The sequence below is a fragment of the Lathamus discolor genome, chromosome 2 (assembly GCF_037157495.1).
Source record: "Lathamus discolor isolate bLatDis1 chromosome 2, bLatDis1.hap1, whole genome shotgun sequence".
Classification (NCBI taxonomy): Eukaryota; Metazoa; Chordata; class Aves; order Psittaciformes; family Psittacidae; genus Lathamus; species Lathamus discolor.
In genome coordinates, this window is record NC_088885.1 from 34114590 (window position 1) to 34136592 (window position 22003).

The 22003-nt window shown below is 40.2% G+C and overlaps 1 protein-coding gene and 1 non-coding gene across 5 annotated transcripts in view; one reads left to right on the forward strand and one right to left on the reverse strand.

Moving 5' to 3' along the window:
* The window catches only part of PPP1R9A (protein phosphatase 1 regulatory subunit 9A), a 154632-nt gene that overhangs the window by 79780 nt on the left and 52849 nt on the right, over window positions 1-22003 (reverse strand). The window lies entirely within an intron of this gene.
* LOC136009531 (U1 spliceosomal RNA) lies at window positions 7765-7928 on the forward strand. The gene has a single exon (XR_010610593.1). It is a non-coding gene; the product is annotated as a U1 spliceosomal RNA (small nuclear RNA).

Here is a 22003-nt window from a genome sequence, read left to right on the forward strand (position 1 = left end):
GAATTCAGTCTCCCTGATGCCTCTTAATAAGGTACACGGGGTAACAGAAACTCTAACACAAGCCAAGAATACGGGTGCCCTCCTCTGACTGCATTACTGGTTCAAATGTGTCAGCTCTAAGTGCATTTTAAAATACGGTATTAGCGGAGCAAGAAACAGAAGGTTACAAATGTGTGCACGTGGTATATCCAAACAAATAGACAAAGAGAAGGAAGGATAATGGGGATAAGCTGGTATTAATGGATAATGCTAGGTTGGGATGAGACTACAGCAATAATGCCACAAAATGGGGATTCAAGATACATACATTTAAAGTGACTCAATACACTATTTCTGGACATTTTTCAACTTCAATGTTTGCCACAACATCAGGCAGAAAGCCAATATTATTCCCTTGAAATCAATAGCAAAGTAGATTTCATCAACCCCAAGAGAAGAAGTTGGAGTCCATATTATGACTGGTTTTCACTCTATGCCTGTTGTGGTTTAAACCCAACCACAAACTGCTCCCAGAGGGACGAAGAGGAGAATCAAAAAGAATGCAACTCCCACGGGTTGAGATAAGAACAGTTTAGTAACTAAGGTATAACACAAATCACTACTGCTACCACCAATGATAATAATGATAAAAGAAATAACAAGAGGAAAGAATACAACACCTCAACACCAGCTGACCAATAACTCGCCCCACTCCCCCCAGCCGAGCACCGACCGATACCTCGTCCAACCCTGCAGTCCCCAGCCCTTCCAGGTAACTTCCAGTTACATCCTGGGCATGACGTGCTGTGGTATGGAATACCTCTTTGGCTAGCTTGGGTCAGGTGTCCTGTCTCTGCTTCCTCCCAGCTTCCCCTCCTCCCTGGCAGAGCATGAGGCTCAGAAAGTCCTTGGCCAGATCAAATATTTGAGCAGCAACTGAAAACATCGGCGTTATCAGCACTGTTCCCAGGCCAAAAAATCAAAACACAGCACTGCACTAGCTACTAAGAAGGAGAAAAATGACTGCTACTGCTGAACCCAGGACAATGCCTCACACTGTGGAACAACTAAACAAGCATAGAGACCTACAATGAGTTTTGCTCGCCTGAAGTATTTACACAATTCTACTCTTTGTGCATAAATTTACTTTGCAAATTCAGATTTTATAGACGCTTCCTACATAGCAGTCAGTGATGGATTTGAAATACTGGAGAACCAAATGCAAAATGTAGCACCCAGTGCTGAGAAAGCATTTGTGGAGCTCCACGGAGCCCCCCAGCTTTTGGTACAAGGCTTCACATGTCTGTGCACAGGGTGCCAAAGACACTGAGGTAAGGCTCAGCAACGCTGCTTGCAGGGCTGTTATTGCTGTGCCTCTAAAAAGCAAAGCAGACCTTTGTTGGACCCACCTACACCATCTCCTTACGTTGAAGAGTGAACATAAACCTTCTGCACCGCCAGCTGATGGGAGAGGAAAGTCCTGACTCTTTGTCATGCTCCTGTCATTCAACGTATAGCAATACAACTTAGGGAAGCTACAGGAGTAAAATAGATGAAGAGTGGGAAATACATCCTTTTTGCTCTCTCTCTCTTCCAGAAAGAAAATGGTTTCATCCTGGCTGCTGTGGGAAATGGGGAAGATGCACTTGCGCATGTGCATTTTGGTGTTTAGTTGTAGAGGGTTTGTTTGTTTGTTTTCTTAAAGAGTTCTGGTGTACTTTTTTTCCCCACAGGAACATCCTGCTTTACTATTCTGGGGTTGACCAAGCATCTCCCTGGGCATGTCCTTAATAGTCCCAGCATGCATGGCTCCATTTGGGCAGAGCACCATGTCCGTACATATGCATTACTGGATATGAAGACAGACATGGGGTTAAATGTGAGCCCACTGCTGTCCCCACCACACACCAGCAGCGGAGACATATGGCAAACAAACTAAAGACCTTTATAGCTGCCTCGAGTCCTCTGAGCTTTCTATCTTCAAGAGTGCAAGATTTTTTGCCCTGCTTCACACAGAAATAACTGAAGCCCAAAACAAATATTCCACCTTCTTGAGGGAAACTAAAATATAAGGCTTAGCTTTCTGTCCAGATTTGTCCAAGCAGAGGAGGAGAAAGTACTGTTTATCACGTGCAGAGATAGAGAACTGTGAAAGCTACAGAAGAACCTCTCTATATGTTGTGTCAATGTAGTGAACAGAGCAGGGGGATCTACGAGAGTGCTGTTCAGTTATTACACCAGCTGAAGTGTGCAGCACACAGCTGGTATTGCTGTCACTCACAGTTACTGTACTCTGGTTACAAACAGCTGCATTTTTCTTTTAAAAGTAAAACAGACACCATTTAGTGGAAGCTGGACACACTCCAGATAACAAATTAAACCAGGTATAATCTGTAAACGACAGGCTATAAACACAATACAGAAAGCCTTTTTAATAATCCTAGCATGATTTTAATGGTTACTCCAGTCTAACATAACGACTAAAGAGAACATACCCAAATATTTTAAGAATCCAGTCTTTGCTGTCTAAAGAAAATAGCAAGGCTGTGAATCTTGCCTAAACTAAGAGCTCTGAGTGAACAACCAGAGGAAGGCAGCAAACTGATCTTACAAAACTGCTAGAGCACATTCACACACACAACCACAGCTATTTCTAAGAATCCATAAGCAAAATAAAAAGTACACGTCCAAGTTTTATAGAAGCACATCTTCTAAAAGACTTTTATAGCTATGGATTCAAGAACAGCCGTCAGTGCTGAGAGGCTTCTTTTCTTGGGCAGTGCTATTATTCTTCATTAACCCTCCAGAGGTTAAACATAAGGAAAAACAGAAAACAATTAGAAGCAATCTTTCCAAGTCCTTTGTTAATATACTACTACTAACAAAAGTCAGTACTAGCTCAAGAAAACCACAAGACACAACATTAACATTCACTGGGAAACCACACAGCAGACAATCGGTACGAAGTATATGTAACTCCTGGCTTCTTCTTACCACTGAAAAAACCATAGTGGATAAAACCACTGTCTTGAATGAGGAAGTTAGATACAGGCAGTGTGGGAAAATAAGTATGTGGTTGGACATCAAAACAGCCATGCTGGTAAAACTTTAATCTTGAAAACTTTAATTCTAATCTTACTGTTATTGATTAAACACTCTGAAATTGAAAAAAAAAAAAAAAAAACTGAAAAAACAACCTAAAAAAAACTTTAACAAAAGAGCACCTTTTGCTTGCAAATAAAGTATCTGAAAAATAGCGCAAAATGACAATTTTAAAGAGCCTTTTCCATTGTACTCGTAAATAGAATAACCACACAGTTCTGTCTATAAGTCTGCTCAAGTTTTAGCTTTTGATTCTTTGCAGTAAAATAAGAATAGAAGCCACACTGTTTAAAAGGATGCTATCAACCATATTAGCCTTGAAGGGAAGAAATGTTTCCACAGACTATTCAAGAGGAAAACCAATAAAAGTGCATGCCAGAAGGTAAAAATTTATCCAAACATATTTATTGCTCAAGACCAACAGGCTCAGCCATAGATACAGAGCAGCTGCACGAACATGTTTCTGCTGCTTGAGTACCAAAGTCCATCCACTGTTGGGTGAGAAAGCTGGGCAGAAAAGCCACACACAGGTCACGCAGGCACCCCTCCTGGGTCTGGGCTAAATAACATACAGGTTTTTACCTTCACTTTTCTTCAGAGAAAAGGGAAAATCTTGTCTCTTTAGAATTCAAACACCTCCAGAAGCATTAGTACCCCAAATGCGAACAGCACAGAGTTACCATAAAAAAAGGAGAGCAGTGCACAAAACACTGGAGGAGAAAAAGGACACTGAGTTTTAAAATGCAACTGCAACACTGGATAGTATAGGGCATTCATCAGTTTAGGTAACTTTCCAAATGACATTTCAACACAAATGGCTAAATGGTTTTGGTAACACACAGAACATCAACAGTAGGTGGTTGTTACAGAACACTATGCGGAGAACTGGTAATCCTACAATGACAGTCAACTACAAACTGTCTGACAGTATTTCAAATTAAAGGCAACTTGAATATATCATGCATGTTTTTGCCTACTTAACCTGAAAGGTATGAGACATCGCTTCAATTCAAGTTTTCAAAATTATTTTATCTGATCAGGCAAGCCTCATAAAAGCAGTATTAAAGTAATCTTAGATTACCAAGCTTTAGGTGAAAAGCCTATTTGTCTTGCCAAAAGGTCAACTGTCATAATCTGCCTTAAATTAAAACTTTGGAATGGTGAATATACACTGTCTCCCATGCCCTAAAGTTAATTTTATTTCTGATAAATGCCACAATGTGACTCAGTAAAGAAGGCACAATAAAAGCACAAACTGTAATTGTATCTGTATGTTACGACTTTCTAGATAACAGGAGGCAAATTTATGGAAAAGCCACTTTTAGAATCATCAAATGGTTTGGGCTGGAAAGGACTTTACAGATCACCTAGTTCCAAACCCCTGCCGTTGGCAGGGACACCTTCCACTAGACCAGGTTGCTCAAAGCCCTGTCCAACCTGGTCTTGAACACTGCCAGTGATGAGGCAGCCTCAAACTCTCTGGGCAGCCTGTTCCACTTGTGTTTTATTAACCTAGCAGACTTTTCTGAGCTTTTTCCAGGATAGGTGCTTGAAAACAAGATGCACAAAACCACAACAATCACATGCACACAAAGTGCATTTTAGATACAAGAGTGGTTCTTCATACTGAAGCTTTTTTAATTTGTTCTAACAAACTTTTAGCTGCTTTATGGTTTATACTGATTTCTGCAAAAACAGATCAGGACAAAAATCCTTCCACTGAGTAGTAAGACGAACTCAAAGGCTGTTGCATTGCCTTTCAAAAAATGCTTAGCTATCTAAGGACTTATGCAGGGAACCAGAATGTAGTCAACAAGATACTACTGCTACGTGATAACCACCTAGATGAAAATCCCTCTGTGTGTAATGCAAGATAACTGAATCCAGGTTAACCCTCCCGGTTAAGCTCCTAAACTACCTCAGACTGCAGCCGTCACAGTCACTGTGTATGGCCCTAAGTGCTAGAAACAACGTGGAAGACTGTAAAAATAATGGCTATGAAAAAAACCCAGTATGATAGATAGTAAAGGCAAGCAATAATTCTACAGTAAACTGTAGTTTTCACTATTTTCTAATCTATTACTATTAACATGGCAAAATAAAATACATACCAACTAATGGTGAAAGAGACAGAAGTCTCAAATATGGCAGCTTGCAGACATTGACTAATAAAGTAATAGAAATACCAGCATTCTCCATGGATTCAGTCCCATGTGTCTGTCTTCCATAAGGTTTTAAAGTATATTTATAAAAAGAGAAAAAGGCAATTCAATCTGCTCTAGAGCAAAATGTTGCAATGGTCTCCTAAGTGCTGAAAACCCCACAAAGCATGACTTAGCACTGTTAACTTCTTTTTTTTTTTTTTTTACTGCAGTTTGGGTATTCAGGTGGAATCAGGTGTCCCAGCAGTTCAGTGATGTGCTTTTGTGAAGTGCCATTCAAACTCTGCCAGACCACACCACCGAATACAGTAAGGAGACATCCAGTGTGTCTATCAAATAAGCATCTGGGTTACCAGATAGCAGCAAGACTGAAGGTAGACAGTTAGTACACACTTTGCATGACTGTTCAGTACCAGAGAAAGGTAAAGATTGCAGATACGCAACTCAGATTTGGCCAGAGGGGATGTAGCAGCTCAATTTGCCGCATGAAGTTTGCAATTCAAAAGCCAAAATCACAACTTCAAAAGAAGAACAGCAGTGGGGGTTTTACTGGTGAGATTCAGAAGTATCTCTAAGAGAAATGAAATGAGAGAAAAATTGTATATAAGGCTAGCTAACTTAAGTCTGGCAGATGGAAACACATCTATGAGCAAAATGACTGAAAGATACTAAAATGTCTTGATACAAAGCTACAAAGTTATCAGTCACATTTTGTAAACTTTGTCAAAACCATATAGTTCAAATAAAAGTAAGTAGTTGTAGAAATATATAAATATTATTCCCCAAATCAGTATTTTATTAATGATATTCCCCATTACTTAAAATCTACTCAAGGTTCTATGCACTATCTTACCCAGGAAAAGGTATTCACTGGTTACAGACAGTGCAAGGAACAGCTCTGGTTTGACTAAGGCATAGCTCAAGTACATTCAAAGCCCAAGAACACTCTTATTCTTGCCTGAGGACCCACAGCACCCCTTGCTGTGCTCGGGAAGAGAAAAGCAATGCTCCTCAGAAAGCACCTCTAGGCCGCTGCTGCTCACCTCTCCTGCTAGCAAGAGACAATGCCTGGTGCCAATCACAGGCAGGGTGAGAGGGAACACTTTGCCTTCCTAATGTCCAAGCAAAATGAACCTTATGCTTCTGGACAACTTTAAGCAGAACGAAAACAAATCCATTATATTTATTCAAATAAATGGTGAAAGGTTAATGCCATTACCCAAGGAGCTCTGTCAACCTTAAATATGATCACATTTTACAATTGTCAAATAAAGGCATTTCAAAAGCAACATTTGGCATGGACTGCAATGCAAGTAATCCATTACCTTTTCCACATCTGAAACAAATTTTGTTTGTGCTTAGAACAGGCAAGTGAATGAGACTACCTGGAGAGCGACATCACAAAAGGCAGGTAGGCATAAGGTTTCATCCTACTTAACCATCGGTTTGACTGCTTGACCTAGGAAGAATAGTTTCAATGCTAAAGCAGTTGCGCATTACATCATAACCTCATGCATCTGTAATTAAATTAATGGCACTAACTTCTAACTTAAAAGTTACATATGTCATTTTCTTGCAGCATGAAAGAAACACAAATGAAAAATTTATTATATGCCTTCTGATCATCTGTATCAAACTGAACTGAAGAGGTCAGAAGTTTATTGTATTTCATCACATGCTCATACCAGGGATGAGATCAGAACTGATTATGATCTTTAAAGTCAAACGAACCTGACTTAAAACATTATTGTAGATATCCTCTAACAGCTGATGTATAAGAAAACCTGTCCAATAACATGTTAGTAGAGTAGCATTTCAAAGGAAGTGACATACCCCTGCACAGAAGCTTTGGTGTGAACTATGTCTGTCTAAAATGTTCTTCCAACAGAAAGAATTGAAGAAAAGTAGGCTGTAGGAAAAAGGGATTTTGGAAGCCACCAAGGCATAGTAAGATACTTGGTTTGAAGATACTCACCTACTATGTTCTGGTGTAAACTGAACTACTGCTTAAACTACATAAAAGCACACACACATATCCCCTAACAGCCCAATTGTGTCTACAGGCCCTCCTGAACATAAAAAACCCGAAAACCTGCAAAGTGAACACTTCTTTGCCCAGTTCTCCAAATCTATCTAGGGACAGGTAGGCAGCCTGAAAATGCAAGGTGTAGGTGAGGTGTCCAGGAAGGAGACACCATTAGAAGTATAAGACAGAAGAATTAATTAACATAAAAAGCCAAAATCCAACTTTAAATTGAAAGCAAATGGTCAGTGATGCATCTTAAAATTAAAAAATGTATAGGTCTCTGGAATCAGTATACCTCTGCTGAGAGAAAGCTGACAAATTGGCAGTTATCAAATTGCTCCAGGCTTAGCTGGAGTGGGTCAGACTGACATCCAGAGGGTTTCATCACAGCCCTCATCAGTATGGAGACACACACAGAGGTTAGTAGAAATGGATAGACCAGGCAAGAATCCATAGAACTGAAAACTCTATTTGATGCCTTTTTGAGGCTTCTTGATACTTACCTGGAAGGGGAGACACCATGATCAAGCAGGTGGTTTTCCCATGGCGAGGCTCATCCCTTGCACTCTGGGTGTGCTGGCCCCTGCAATTTCCCCAAATGTGGGAAACTCGACTGCATAATTTGTGGTAGTGGGGGACTGCATTCACGCTCTCCCCTGTTTTCAAGGCCAGGCTGGATGAAGCCTTGGGTGAGATGGTTTAGTGTGAGGTGTCCCTGCCCATGGCAGGGGGGTTGGAACTAGATGATCTTAAGGTCCTTTCCAACCCCAACTATCCTATGGGGTTGCTTACCATGCCAAAGGTATAAAAAACACTGAAATGAAATGAAATTAACATGACTTTTCATTAGGCAACCTCAACACATCTTTTAATGGAAACAAAATGAACGGAGAAGAAACAAATAGACCAGGCACAGCAAATTTAAAGGCACTCAGAGCTGCTTTCCAAAAAGTCACAGAGACATCTCCAATTAATTTCAACATAATCAGTATTAGGCCAATATCCAGTAGCTAGAAATTCCTACTGCCCTAGCACAAAAAATTTTTCCTATACGTAGGAATCATAAGCTTACACCGAATTGTAAAATTGTAAAGCTCTTCCAAAGGTTCATTGCCTGCTATGACACCAGTACTACTCCAAAGGTTCCAAGACAAGGCATAGGGAATGTCACCCCTGAAGAATAATCAGGCTTTGCTGGTTCATGAACTTCCCTGTTGCTAATACATGAAATGTGAAGAAAAGGTAATAGGCAACTGATGCTCAGGGAAGGCAAGAATGTTGATATACAAACAGGAGTGCTACAAAGATCTTGACAAACTCCTTTTCGCTGTGGTGATCCAACCATGACAAATAATGTTAGCAATTTCTAATTCAGAATTATTTTCTGCATTTTATAACACAAAGAGCAATTAAACAAGGCTATGCCACTGTTCATTCTCTTTGTCAATAAATAAGGAAGGATAGTTACTCTTCTATAAAGAACCATGTGATTTTTTCATCTAGAGTTTGATACAAGAACGTTTCCTTGCCTCTTTTTCTTTCAATTCTTCTCTCTTAAACATTTGAGAAGCACAAGTTATTATTCATTTGATGCAATTTAGAACAGATGTTATTTCTGTTCTTCAGTTATCCAGATAATCTCTTAATTAAATATCTTCATACAGCACCCTGAGAATTGGATTGGTATTTTAATCACATATTTCTCTGCTTCGTTACTTCACTTTTACTCTGGCACATTTGTAAATTGCACATGGCTGTAAAAAACCGTACATGGCTGAATTCTGTAATGCACAAACCATAACAATAGAATTCTCACAGTGATAGGCAGAAACTAACTCCCAAATGTTGGTCAGACAGCAAAAGCTTCAATGCTAACCAGCAAACAACCCTCACATTCTGAGCCCTGTACTCCCACTCCTTGTTTAAGAACTTTTAGAGAACATGCAAAAAAACTTGTGGGTGACACAATCCTTTACTGAAAAAGCATCATGTATCAGTGAACAAACACAGAGATGATCTCAGTTACACAAGCAGTCTTCAAAATACATTTCCAGTATCATACTGCTCCATTTTTTCTCTACTAACTTCTAAGGAAAACATATTTTCCAGACATAATTACAGAGTTATACATTATGGCAAAACAACCACAACGTTTTCTGTGACAGATAGGAGATTTGTTTAGCCTTCATGTGAGAAAAAGATTTAGAGCTCTAGTACCCAACCCTCACCATGCTTCTCTATAGTAAAACATCGAATAAACCTCCCCCAACACAGTTTTGTCGAAGAGGGCTGAAGGATTAAGTTTAACTATCTGAATCCTCTTCTAAGGTGTCAGACATCAGCAAATCCTATTATTTCCTAAGGCACTGTCTGATTTATTTGGTATGTTAAAAACACCAGATCAACTTTACCCACTAGGCAGGATCCTTGCTATGTTAATTTTAAAAAATAGCCTTCCCCTCAAGAAGTGTTGTGTTGCAGTAAAATGCATGTTGAAGCTATGTGAATGTAATAATATAGTTTTATCGTATTAATCTCTAGAATAGTTCAACATTTTTATGTATGCTTGTTTTTTATGCTTTGATCTAGATTCTATTTATGTATTATGTATAAATATTTAACATTTGTATATTGCTATTTACTACCAATATTATTGTATGCCTTATTAATAAATATTTAAATATGTAATATATGAAATATTACTAGATTTCAAAGTGAAGGGAAATTGTGATAAAACACTAATAAATCAGTAATGTATCAAAAATAAAAGATGCTATACTCCTCCTCCTCAGTGGATTTTCTGGAGTGTTTTTTCATTGTTTGTTGGGTTTTTTTTTTTACTTAGAAAGTGATCATTTGAAGACTTTCCCACAATGTCCACAGAGATCCCAAGATGGAGCAGAATCATCCCCACCAACCAGCAAGGTGCACTTCCAGCAGCTCAAGACACCAACATACCTGCTGAAAGGACCTTGGCTGGCATCACCCAGTGCCCCAACCCTCCTACATGTGGGATTATGTCCAAACCATGCACTAGCTGACAGCAGGCAAGGGCGGACCTCGCTGCCGTCTTCAGCTGCCTTATGGATGGGATTAACGAGGGATCACAGCTCCCAGGGGAAAGGATGAGAGGCCACAGACACAAGCCTTCATGTGGAAGATTTTTGTTAGAAGTAAGGCAAGTTTTCTCTCTGTGAGAATGCTGAAATGTGGGAAAAGGGTGTCCAGGAAGACTGCGAAGTCTCTCTGTCTTTGGGGAGATGCGAAGTTGGAATGCGCAAAGCCCTGAGCACACTGGTCTGCCTCCACCTGCTCTGAGCCAGGGGATGGATGAGAGGATGTTCTCGTGTCTCTTTAAAGCTCAACTGTTCTGTGATATTATTCTGTGCTTCTGTGGAGGGGCACAGGAAATTTCTGTATCAATGCCACAGGTAACAGGTATTTAGTTGCACACTGGTGGTCAAGACAATCCCCAAATGAGAACATTAGAACTTTTTTCTGAAGTGTCTTGTATTTAACAAAAAAACCCAACACATTAGGGCTTCATGCAAAGAAAATTCAACATTACAAACAGCATACTGTCCAAATCAGAAGAGTGATTAGATTAGGACTAGGAAAATTTGTATCCTGTAGTTCATTATATCTAATCAGAAGTAAACACAAGCCTATCTATCTTCAGTCTGAAGTGAACCCTATGTGTTCAGTGAAAGGCTACGATATATCAGGAAAGGCTTAACCTAGTCTATCCCCATCTGTTGAGTACCTAAGTGGCTTATCAACTTAGTTCTTCCCACAAGCACAGCATTAATTATCGTGTCTGTATGCAGTTCTCACAGCAGTTCTTTACACACAGGAATCTAAAGATTGCTAATGATCTGTAATCCAGCTATAAACAGAAAAAGTGGATATTCTCTTTGGGAGGCACTCTCCTAAACGTTAACAGATGACTAGATTGCATAAACACTAAGATCAAAACCCCAATGACAGTAAGTAACTTCCTTTCTTTAACACAGGGCAATGTTACATTGCTTATAATTAATTAGCACTATTTCTTCATGACAATTTCAGGTGATAAATTACTCAAGCTATAGAATATCACGTTTTGCCAACAAACGGAAATAAGGAGTTTCTAGCATTAGTTCTTGATCTTGACATACAGAGAAGACAAAAGACAATAATTCAGGACACACTTATTAATTATCCAGTGCAGGTATTCCCGTATACTGTTTGGAAAAGCACGGATAGGCGACACTGTGGGTGATGGAAAAATTCTTTCTTAACCTTCTGCAGTCCCTAATCTGCATTTTACATTATCACTGCTCACAGACACACTGTGTCTTTTCAAATGTCATCATGGCTGGCTGCTACCACCCCAGCTTGACGTCAGAGACACTGTGGGGGTCAAGTGTCTCACATAAAATTTTAATGTTTCCAAAAGCACTTATTTTGCATCATCATCAATGCACCTTCCCAAGAGGCACAGAACAAAACCATGTACTTTAATCTTTTCACTAGTTCATTCAGAAAATGGCACCGCATCAAAGCAAAATGTCAGGAATACCCTATCCAGACTAAGATATTCACAGTGGACAGTGGGATAAACACTGAGGGCAAGAAGTAAGGAAAGTGAAAACTATTAAATAAAAACTGGACGCTTAATCGAAAGACAGAATAAAACACTGTACAGTATTTTTTTAACGTACATTGAGAATAGTTTTTTTAATCTCATATTGGCCATGTAAAGACTGCCACTGAAAGATACTTCATCTTACAAACAGACCTTTCTGCTTAAAACACCTAGAAAAGAGCAAAGGCAACCTTTGAGCTGTGCCACAGTTATGACTGGTCTCAGCAATAGGCCTCACCGTGGTTTGTATCCTGGCAGTTCAAATGCTGACTGTGAGGTCCAGATCTTCTGAAGTACCTGCAGAACACCACATTCTCTAACAGACGGGCCTGAAAGCAGTAGATTGACTATCTCTGTTTTTAACAGCTCCTGTCTATTCTAAAACCTGGAGATATTCATGGCGACCTGACCTGGGGGTAGTACAGATGTGCTGTTCATACCAACACTGAAGCTGCAGTCAGCATGGCCAGTGCTGCCTTCCTACACTATTACCAGCTCAAAACATGGCTGGGAAGAGATTTGTGAGGTCCCGCTCGTCTCTAAATACATGACCGCCAGGAAAGGATGTAGACACACTTGGTGAGAGGACAAAGGATCTTTGGGTAAAGAACAACATCAATTCATTCTCACCTCCTGAGTAGATCCATGAACTCCCCTTCTTTAAAGCTTTCTCAAAAAGCTTTCTTTGTATCCTTCTCTATCCATACTCCTTTCTGGGCCAGCCACATGGAGACCACTCTCCTTTCCCCACCTCTCAGCTCTCCAAAGCTCTTGCAAACATACGCTGGTGACCTGAGATGCCACTGTAGATTGCCACGCTCATGCTAGAGCTAGTACTCACAAAAAGTCTGAGATTTGAGGCTGTATCTATGTTAGTATATAACTAACCCTAGCAATCTAATGGTAAAGATGGATGACCGCATACCAGCACTCACACCTATATGCCAGCCTTGCTCAGTTTCATAGGGTAGATACAGCTTTGTAGAAAAATGCTTCTACAGACATCCAATAGTCTACAGTCATTTAAAGGAAATGGATACCAGAAGTGTACCTAAGACTTGTCCTAACAAAAAGACATGGATGGAACAAAAAGTCAAATAAAATACAATTAACTTTCATAAAAGCTAGCACTGTAAGATAAAACAAGAGCTGAACATATACAGAAGGAATAGGTGTCATAAAACTTAACCTTGAACTGAATATTGCCAATAAACTAAAGCCGACTTCCAGTACATTATTGTACGCTTCGAGGTCTCTAAAGGCCTTTTCACCCTCTACAATAGTCTACTGTAATTGTCACATGGTAATCAGATCTGTTGAGTATGCAGGAACTCGCTCCTTTTCAAATGTTATGGTGCTTACAAAGGATTTCATTCATTAGACAGATTAATAGCTGTTCTTTGAACTCTCCTTCACACACGTCTGTGCTGAGTGCCAGCCCAGTGCTGCCTGGAGGACAGTGGAGAAGGGCTTTGGAAATTCACCTGTGAGAAGAAGAGCAAGCTCCCATGAAAAATCTTACTGGGAATCATAACTAAAAATAAATTCTTAAGCTAACATGATTCTCTTACTTGTTACAATAGACAAAACTTGAAAAAAAATCCCAGTAATAACACAAGAGGAATCTGATGGTGATCTTATTCCTTCTCCATCTCCCTCACTTCGGAAACAGATTATTCTGATTTTCAAGTCTATTTTTAGCGAACTTCTTGGGTATCATGCAAAAAAACATTACAGAAATCTCTGCCACAGACAAGTATGTAAATATCTCATTGTGTTACCTGAATATAACCTAAACACAGGTAATCTGCAAGAAAGCAAACAAGGGCACACTTGTACCCTGTTGATACTTATTCATCATCTAGCTTTCTGGAAAGGGCTGTTAATGTAAGTCACCTGTGGTGAGGCACTGGAATGGGTTGCCCGGGGAGGTTGTGCGTGCTCCATCCCTGGTGGTGTTCAAGGCCAGGTTGGACAGAGACTTGGGTGACATGGTTTAGTGTGAGGTGTCCCTGCCCATGACAGGGGGGTTGGAACTAGATGATCTTGAGGTCCTTTCCAACCCTAACTATTCTATGATTCTATGATCCTATAATGTAGGCTCCTTGTACAGATGTGAGTTATTGTTAAAACTAACAAAAAAGTGCTTTGTTGGTTTTATGTTTAATGTATAGAAATGTTCTATTTGCAAAACTTATTAAATGGCATTTTAAAATCACAGTTAAAATCTACTGAGGAAACACACACAATAAATTTTCATTTATTCAAGTATAACATTTTATATGCACTCTTATGTTCACATTGTTATGGAAAAGAGTCTAAAAAAGAATGTGGAGGCTGTAGATAACTATCCCTCATTGCAAGCACACTAGAGTGCCTACACTCTTTGAAATCTGAATTGAAATATGTATATTAAAATAATTCAAGAAAATGACGCTATCTGGAATTTCCTCAATGTTCTTAAGCTGTTAAATTCATTTATTCTGAATTCAATGCCAAATAAAGGGACACTTCTATTAGAACAAGCTTGAGAAATGTCATCCTAAGACTGTATTTTCCCAGGGATGCTCTAACACCTGAAAATGGTAGCTCACTGCAGGATTTTAACTGTTTAACCCTTCTTGAATCTGTAGTGTTGTTACTCTGATTTTGCTAGAAGAAATAACATTTAGGGAAGCCTGGGACTCTTGTTTTAAACGAAACCGGACAGTTTCCAGTCTTGAAAGATCAAAAGGTAACACCACCAAAACACTTCAAATTACTGTAAACTAGTGGCTTCCAATTTAATGGAATGCCATCTTGAAATGCCATCTGGGAGTTTATTCAATTAATCTTTTCTACAGTTCCCATTAAAGACAATGAAACACATACCATATACATCACTCTGGCAGAACATCTCTGACTGACATTAGCATTACCACACTGAAGACTTGGCTCAATACTTACAACAGGAGCTATCACCTAAATGATGAATTCATCTAAAATGAATGCAGTCATAATTAAGTATGGACAGAAATCAAACATCTAGCTGATTTACAACTGAACTGCATATGACAAAATAAAAACAGCTATCACAGTACCAACAAATATGTAAATGAATGTGAAAAGAAAACTGCAAGCCTAACATCGTAAAACTGGTATTTGAGGTTTGTATTTCTTCATCATTTCTGTGATGATCTTGCTAGATCCATTTACACAGCTTGTTCCATGACAAGAAAAAAAGTAGCTGTTATTTGCAAAAAAAAAGTGAAAAAAAAAAAAAAATGGACTTCTAAGATGTTTTGTCTAAATGCAAGGATTCTTCCTGGCAGAGCAAAAGGAAAGCAGTCTGAGGTGCTACACTGTGGTGTCAGGCTGACCACAAACTCTTCTGTGATCATTTGAACACCTGGAACGCAAAGAAGAGGCCGTATGGTTTCATTTCCTATTTTAAGGGACAATAGCAAGCTCTGCACGTAAGAATTAACACTCAAAGTCCGGAAGTAAACAGCAATCAAGGTATTTTGAATGGATAAATCACATCACAATCAAATCCAAGACAATAGCCATTTATGGCTTCCAGTATAATTAGAGCAATGACCAACAAAAATAAGGGCATTGCTTTTACTTTATACAACATGTACATAAAATGACAGCAAAACTTTATCAAAAATATCCCATATGCATTACCGGTCCTTTCACATAGGAGGAAGCATATCCTTACAAACTGCCAAGAGAGCAAAGTGCTTACACTGCTGGGCAGGGGGGCTGTGGAAGGAGAAGGGCTGCTGGCCACATCACAGGAGGCAGAAAAACTCCTTATGAAAGAGAATTTGGGAAGACTGAGACAGACAGAACACCTGTAAAGTCCATTTTCTGTCTGATAAGAATTCATTTCAGTTTCTGTTCCAAGTCAACAGGAGACTTCCCAGTAACAAAATGATTGCTTAATTTCTGCTTTTTGTTTTTAATCTGCTTATTCTAAATTAGATCCTGTCTTTAGAATTTTTTTCTGCCTTGAGCATTGAGAATTAAAGGAAGTCTTTAGATTCCTCGTCAGGTCTAATAATACACTACAACTCAGAGATGTAATGAAAGATAATTTGCCATTTAAAAAATAGAGTTACGAGAAATCGTCTCTCAAGCAAAGAACGACCAAACCTTGCAAACAGTATTTTCCTGCCATATACATTAACTGTGTCTCAATGAGACCTTCACTTAGTATCAAAACAACCTAAGAGTGGTATCCAGCACATGAGAAATCATGTCACAGACTGGGAGGAGCCTGACAGTGCAAGAAGGAAAATTATGGAGAACAACAGTTTCAGTAAGACAGCTGCAGTTTCCAATCATTTCACCTTAAGCTCTGCACAATCCTCTTCACTTTTCCACAGTCGAGTTTCTCACCACATCTTCTCTTTTAATGCTTTTCTCCTCACTGAAGCAACAGATCAAACGTTGTGTTTTAGCAAACTTCTAGGAGTGACATTTAGTGCAATGGAAGATGACATGGGAGATTGGCTCCCCTGCAGGGATGCTGCTGGGAAACAGGCCTGGACCACTCTGGTGGCTGCTCTCCTAGGGATGGACCTGAGCTACAGTTCCTTGAATACAGGCCAGACTTACCCGTATTCCAATGGGTAGCAATTAGTTTTAAATCAGAGGTCTGCATAAGAGTGTTGTACAATCTTAGCAGCAGCAACAAAGCATAAGGTTGAAAGCTAAAGGTTTTGCAGGTGTCTGTCTTGCCAAAAGCCTGACCAGGGTAGTAACCCTGACCACCATCTGCATCCAGCGAGCCAATGATACCACCATGAAGGGCTTTCCACAATCAGAAAAACCTTACAGTTAAGCAGGAAAAGGGTTATTTTTGTTCCATCAAGGTTACTTTACTGCCTTTAATTTTCTATCAGCTGTTCATTAACAGTGTTCAATCTTATCAAAATCTGGTGACTTTCATGAACATAATAAACCTTAAATAACTGAGAAATGCCCTAGTTCAAGTCACTATTTCTTCTACCCACCCTTGCTCCAAAATCTTTGTTGTTCAAAGCCACCACAGTCACGCAGTAAACATCCCACCAACCGGGCTGACAGACATGCTAAAATGCCTAGAAGCAGCCCACGTTTGTATTACGGTAAGCGCTGCAAAACTGCTGAAGGGTCAGCTGGCTGAGGCTACACACCCCACATTTTCTTTCCTTCTATTGTCAGACATTAAAAAAATCACAAAACCAGAAATACATGCCAGAGAAGGATAAGAGATATAACTGTTCTTTTAAGGTAGATAAACAAAGAACAAGGAAGTATAACACACAACAGAAGGAAGCAAAGCAGCAAAGACACCTCAAAATCTTCAACAATGAACTATACTTATATTTAAGAAGACAATAAGACAACCAAGCCATGAGGTATAAACTTGGATGCAGACAGTGAAAGACTGAGATATTATTGCCAAAACAAAATATGCCACTAAACCTCTGGCAGGAAGGCAAGTAGAATCTCTAAACAGGAGTAATTATACTAACAAGCAACTTACACACAATAAATACTGAATAAAGACAAATAATAATTAATTCCTTGTGACAGCTGTCACTAGATTATAGCAATCACATTAGCACTGTAGCTACTCAGAAGCAAAACTACAAAACAGTCACCAAAATGGCCTTTATTTTTCAAATGTTTTAATTAACATAACAGATTTGGGTACTGCTTAAATCCATTCCTAAATTAATTGCAATTCTGACCTATGTGTACTTCAGTGCAGGCAAATCTCACACCTCTCATTATGTCAGTGAAATAACAATGGCACTCTTGAAAGCTAATTTAGAAAATCAATTTCCAGTACAAAACAGATTTAAACATTTTGAGGAGTTTACTTCCCATACAATGTACCTTCAAGATCCACGCATCTGGCTTTGGCTATGCACAGGAGCTCTGTCTTTTCCCAAGCAGACAGGGTTCTTTTTTCCTTATTTCACAAGATTAAATGAATTTCACACATATTTGATTGTTCTTCCTTAACACACACAGAAAAGGAATGTGTCATGACCTCTGCTGCTGTTCTGGAAAGGCATAACACAAAACTGGGAGGAGTGGCTGACACACCAGAGGACTGTGCTGCCATTCAGCGAGACCTGGACAGGCTGGAGAGTTGGGCGGGGAGAAACTTGATGAAATTTAACAAGGGCAAGTGTAGAGTCTTGCATCTGGGGAAGAACAACCCCATGTACCAGTACAGGTTGGGGGTTGACCTGCTGGAAAGTAGTGAAGGGGAAAGGGACCTGGGGGTCCTGGTGGATAGGAGGATGACCATGAGCCAGCAATGTGCTCTTGTGGCCAAGAAGGCAAATGGCATCTTAGGGTGCATTAGAAAGGGAGTGGTTAGTAGGTCAAGAGAGGTTCTCCTCCCCCTCTACTCAGCCTTGGTGAGGCCGCATCTGGAATATTGCGTCCAGTTCTGGGCCCCTCTGTTCAAGAAGGACAGGGAATTGCTTGAAGGAGTCCAGCGCAGAGCCACAAAGATGATTAAGGGAGTGGAACATCTCCCTTATGAGGAGAGGCTGAGGGAGCTGGGTCTCTTTAGCTTGGAGAAGAGGAGACTGAGGGGTGACCTCATCAATGTTTACAAATATGTGAAGGGTAGGTGTCAGGATGATGGAGCTAGGCTTTTTTCAGTGATATCCAGTGATAGGACAAGGGGCAATGGGTGTAAACTGGAACATAGGAAGTTCCACGTTAACATCAGGAAGAACTTCTTTACTGTAAGAGTGACAGAGCACTGGAACAGGCTGCCCAGGGGGGTTGTGGAGTCTCCTACACTGGAGATATTCAAGGCCCGCCTGGACAAGTTCCTGTGTGATGTACTGTAGGTTACCCTGCTCTTGCAGGGGGGTTGGACTAGATGATCTTTTTAGGTCCCTTCCAACCCTTGGGATTCTGTGATTCTGTGATTTTTTACAAGCTAATTGCCATACAATAAGCTGAAACTTCATGTACTGAAGTTTAAGCATCTTACTGATTAGTTAAATTTCATTGCAAAAGCAACTAGGAAAACATATTATGACAGTTTACTAATTCTAGTAAAAAAAAGAAACTATTTTTTATGCTTCCTGCTCTGATGTTTGTGAAAAGTGGGAGTTACTGCAAAAAACCAAAACAAAACAGGACCCTCCACATAGCTGATAGATCAACAGATAATCTCGGCATTCTTCTTCCCTAATGGCTTTGTTAAATCCATAGGTCTCATTGAAAGGCTATAAAGAAAATAATTAAAGTCACATCCATCTTCTGAGGCAGAAGGGGCTTGGTGAGATCTAAGGAAATTCTACTGAGGAATTAACATCTTCAGTTATACTAACATCTCTTCTACCTTTCAGGGACTTCACAAAAAAATGTAAAAAGTATCCTATTAGGAAGAAAGCATCTGCAGAAAGAAATCCACAGAAACATCTTGAGGGAATTAATTCATGCACAGCTTTCAAACTCACCGTTCTACTTTCACAGGAACAAGCTTGAAGTTTGTTAGCTTTGCTTTTAAGCTCAGGATATTTTTGTTCACTTCTGTAGTATTTTGGGGTTTTTTCTTTCCTGTCTGCTTGTGCTTTAAATAGCACTTGGTGGCCTCGAAAGATACCGAGTCAGATTTCCTGAAAAAGGACTGTGATTTTAATATCAGCAGCATCTGATCCTGCATGTTTCCGGCAGATAGAGCAGAAACACCACCTGATTTCTGCAGTTGTGCTCTGGGTGTTAAGAACCATTCAAAAGCCTAAGAGATCAGGAACTTGCCTTTTTGTGCCAGGTAAACCAATCTCTAAGTGTCTAATAACCAACTCCTTTTTTTGCAGGGTTACTTTTTATCCAGATCAGTCCTGTGGCTCAGGTCCATGCTGAGAGGTAATGGCATGCAGCTGCAGCCCAAAAAGGTGGACTGAAACAACTCCCAGAGCGCAAGGAGAAAAAAGAGAAGCTGCTTTTACCACTACAGCACCTGCAAGAGCAACTCAAGGAGTGCCTCCAGAGCTCTGGGCTTCCACTAGGAAGACCTATCTGCATAAAAGGAATTGCTATTTCTGGAATACTTACCAAAGTCTTACACAACACCCCATCAGTTGCGCTATCTGCTTCAGAGACAGCAGTGGTGTGTGCTACAGCATGCTTGGAGAACCAGGGAAGATGCTTTTTATGGCACACACTAAACCTTAGAGGCCATGCTGCAGCACAGATTATATTCACGAGTCAACACAGTGCCTGATTTCTAAAATATAGTGACAGTAATAATGTGGAGATGATGACAGATTTATCCAAACCCTCGTGTAAACAGGATTCAGAGGAACAATGTTAAATTGACTTATGTGACTTGATACAATCAACACCGTTCAAAGTCTAAATCAAGACAAAACACCGCAGCATTGAGCGAAATAACTGAGCTCATGAACAGGTTATTCCCCTCACCTTTAGTCAAAATATCAGTCCCTTTGGAAGGTATTAATTTCCTTGTCTGTTTAACCATGGTGTTTAAAAACAACTGATTACCCAGCTCAGCTGGTCTTTCAAAAATCCCAGCTGGCAACCAGTGTTACAACTGATGATTTTTGACAGTAAAAGTTGCTCCTCAGACTGCTGAGATGTTTTTGGATGTCAGTGTGGCAAGACCAGAGAAAGAGAGACCCCTATGCGAACCTCTTCACTTCCATTCCGCTACTGTCTTCACTCACCTGCTTTCATCTGCATTTCTTTTATCAACTCTGCAATCCTCCACCAGTCATCCCCTCTGAAGTCCTCATACCTCTTCTCTTTTGCCTTATATTCTCCAGTTCTCCTTAAACGACATCTCAGGGGAGTGTTCACACCATGTAATTTCAGGTTAGGAAGCTAGCTTTCCTACTGAAACAATGGCTGTAGCATCTCCACCCCACAGCAGCGAAGAGAAGCCTCATTAGGAGCAGAAATGGAAGCCCACGCCCTAGAGTTGGCTGTCACTCAGCCCCAGCCCCGCAGGCAGACGAGCCCGCTTCTCGATACCTGAAGGCAGGCAGGCAGGCAGGCAAGCTCCCACGCTTCAAGCCTACTCTTTGAGCAGTATTTAAGTCTTCTTGAACAAGTAAAACCTAAAAGAGGAAATACTGCTGAAACATAAATTATATTAACTACTGTATAACCCTTCAAATGAAGGACTTTCTCAAGAGTCTCACCACCTCTTCTACTGCCCAGAAGTGGAAGCTGGCTGAACAAGCACTTGCTTTCCTTAACAGCAGGAGAACTGTATACAAATTAACACAGGAAGGATGTTATGGCAGTTTTCCAACAGGTACACTAAACCTTACAGGTGAAAATCATCCTAGTGCAACAGCAAGGGAGAGCTATGGAAATAACAGAGGAAAGGGCTGAATGGGGCTGCAGACAGGAGAGTTGGGGTTGTTCAGCCTGGGGAGCAGAAGGCTCAGGGGAGACCTTCTAACAGCCTTCCAAGTGCCTGAAGGGGGCCTACAAGAAATCTGGAGAGGGACTTTTTACAAGGACATGTAGTGACAGGACAAGTAGGAATGGCTTTAAACTGAAAGAGGGGAGATTCAGATTAGATATAAGCAAGAAATTCCTTACTGTGAGGATGGTGAGACACAGGAACAAGTTGCCCAGAGAAGCTGTGGCTGCCCCATCCCTGGCAGTGTTCAACGCCAGGTTCGATGCGACTTTGAGCAACCTGGTCTAGTGGGAGGTGTCCCTGCCCATGGCAGGGGGTTTGGAACTGGATGAGCTTTAAGATCCCTTCCAACCCCATGATTTTATGATTAATAGGTAGACAGAGCCACTATGTATTGAATATGCTCCTATTTCTTCCACACGGCACAAGGAGGCAATCTTAGAATCATAGAATGGTTAGGGCTGAAAAGGACCTTAAGATCATCCTACCGTTCAGTCATTAATTCAAGGCAGGATAAAGCATGTATCACTGCCTACAACCACAGCTAAATAAAGTAGACAGTTTCTGCTTAGAATGAAAGGTGCAGACTTAGCAACTTAGAAAATGAGTCCAAACAAACCAGTCTTCTTTTCTTAGGAGGTAAAAAAAAGTTCTGATCAACACATATGCTGCTCTAAGACATGCCGGTCTGTATGCTAAGT